The sequence below is a fragment of the Plasmopara halstedii genome, assembly GCF_900000015.1.
Source record: "Plasmopara halstedii genome assembly, contig: Scaffold_3073, whole genome shotgun sequence".
Classification (NCBI taxonomy): Eukaryota; Oomycota; class Peronosporomycetes; order Peronosporales; family Peronosporaceae; genus Plasmopara; species Plasmopara halstedii.
The window spans coordinates 465,517-468,589 of NW_020189977.1; positions in this window are offsets into that span (position 1 = coordinate 465,517).

Genomic DNA, 3,073 nt, shown 5'->3' on the forward strand with positions numbered 1-3,073 from the left:
GCCAAACAATTTATGTAATACAAAGTGTAGCCTGTAGGGTATGAATCGGAAACTTAGATAGTGGGATCAACTCACACCAGTATTGCGGTCTATCCGTGCAATTTCCTCGAGGGATTTTTTTCTACAACGCAATTCACGCTCGCGTCTGTTCATCTGGTTGCTGTTTGTGAGTGGTTGTTATTCTCAATCCGATGTCGAGCGCCTTGAATACTGATATTTTAAGACTTTGTAATAGTGCACCGATCTCTTTCCGACATAAAAGCTGTCAATAAACCATGTTGTAACACTTTGTCGACGGAAATCTGAGCCGTATCCCTCCCGTTCACATTACAGCTGACAGCAGCGAGATGAGTCATCTTTCTCATACGGCCCACAAGGGTCATGATACCGGTATGCTCTGCGCGACTTTTTTGAAGCAACAAATATGAAATCCATGTGTATGGACTACCGGCACTTTTTTGGGACCCGAAGGCTGACCAAAGGTCCCACCGCATGCAGCGAGGGTTTAAGCCTTTAACATGCTTTACACAAACATGTATATGTCCTTGCCCACATTCACATATCTGGCCAACGAAACGTCGCGCCGCACGCGTAAACGCCCAGTGGCATCTGTAATACACAATCTACAGTACAGGCTCAAGCGTCACAAACGACATGGAAAGGCCGATTGGAATCCGAAGAAGTCCAGATCGGAGTACGGATGAGGCACTCGGTCATTTTCTTGAGGCGCTACATACTTACACCATTTGATATATTTGTTGTGGAAATTGATGAGGCTCGTGTCGTATTGGCATAATTTGCACTGTACTTGAACAAATAGATGATCGTAAAAAGTCATCTTCCTAACTTTCTATGGACTGGACACTCGCCAATCTACAATGCGCTCAACCTTTGCGGGATCCGCTTGGAGGCTATATCTCTTGATTGAGTACCTGATATTCGGAATTTGGCTGTCATAAAAATCCATTCGTCGTTACTGACGATGGGCTCATTTGAGTGTGTACTCACGAGCACCTGCTCGTATATGTTCGAAGCGGCTCTCCACATCCAACTCCTCGGGCTCAGCACAATTGTAAACGAAAAAATCTTCGAAAAAGATTTGTGGATGGTCACGATAGGGCCTTGATAGCTGCGTCAAGCCATTTTAGCGTCGCTTGCGCATAAGACAGTCCGTGTGCCATGACCAGCCACTACCAGAGTGACTTGCTCTGATTTTTCACCGGATTTCTCTCATCTACCGTTGATGATAAACATCAACAGATTCGAGAGTGAACAAAGTGCAGCCGACTATGCTCATCTGTAGTAGATATGTTATAGAAATCGGCGTTTGCTCAAATTATCTCCGTCTAATCATGCGCGATTGCAGAAAAAGACATGCACGAACAGTGCTTCTAGACCTACTAATGTTATGGCACCAATAGGAAGCTTACAGTATAAAATGCTGAGATATCTACCGAGTAAGTGAAAGAATAAATAGTGATTCTATAACCACCGAGGGCAATTTCACTACCTCTCGCCGGTCCCGCTATGTGCTTCGCATATTGATGTCACTTTACTTCGTTGTTAACGGCCATTGACATTTGACGCAAATTTGGTATCGGGAACCATGTCACATTCATAGCGCACTTCGGTCAGTGGACAACAGACGTGGTGGAGGTCGAGATAGATCTTCAGCAAAAAACCGAGAGGATCCGTAGAATCATGATCACTATCGCAATCATCCCTCGTAGTGGTCAGCGAGTCTTCTCAATCCCATGACGTTTAATGATCAAAGCTTCTCGTCCGAATTCAAACGTACGATTTGGTGTCTATATTGTCCTGGAAATTCCTGCACATTTTCCCAAAAGAAAATATCCCCATCTCTATAAGAGCTTATACCGGAGGAAGCGATATGATAAATACGACAGTTAGGACTACAGAGACCACTTCTTTAGATTGAACGATCATTTTGTCCCAGCCTGTAGAGCTTTGCTGATTTGCAAGTGGACCCGTCACGCGGTGATGCTGACTCGGCATTGCAAATAAAGCAGGGATTGCAGCTTTTACCCACAACATACCATCGCCCTTCAACCTCATTGGTTCTGGCACGGGATATTGCAACACCGTGTCGCTTTGTATTACAGAAGACACTGGCTCATGGCTGTACATTGTTACTGGCTCACAAAAGACACACTCTGGGGGTCACAGCATACAGTTGTGTTCTTCCATATCATCATCCTCCCCCTCGAAAGACCACGATATACGATTTGATCCTTTCTCTTCATCTTAGAACCGTAGCTCACTGTCACTATAGATTTTAAAGGCTGCTCAAGACACTTTGCAATACAATTGCCATCAATTTGAATAATCCCATTTCCTACACGAGATCAATCGCAGCTTTGTGCCTGCACCAAAGCGCAACTGCTTCATTGCAAAGGCTGATTTATGCCTTGTCAAAGATCTACGGGAAAGGAAATGCGCGGCACCTCCCTTCATCTACTCTCAATCGATCCACAGCTCGAGGTGCTTTAGCCATACCATACCTACAATGAGACTTTTTGACGAAACCAAGTTCTAGACGGTGTAACATTTCTTGTTGTCAATGCCCTCAAACTTTACTTGACAAGTGTCCCTGTCAAAATATGCACGGATATCCTATTGGAGTTTGGCATCATAAATACCTCCGCGTACTTTCGTACATTTTCTGTATTCGTGCGTCTTTCGTTACTGCACGGCATTCTCGAGTCAGTCGGAACTTTCCTTGGCCTTACAGAGTTCGAAACATTGATGCTTACAGCTCACAACCCTGAGCTATGAGTCACATCTCCCTGGTCTGTGATTTCCACCTTCCATAGAGAGAGTCGTTCTTTGGTGCTAAGTTCCATTGAACACCCCTAGTCCAGCACTTTCATAGTTTTTTGCCCTACGCCTATCGGGACTTGACAGTTATCGCGGGAGCTTCGTGAAACGACTATCCGTAGTAGATCAGCCCTTCGTATCCCATAGCAATTCAAAAGCAAGGCGCAATTTGTAGCCCTTTCATCAGTGAAGAAAATGTGAGTACCGCAGAGCTGCTGGAAGGCCAAAAAGTCTA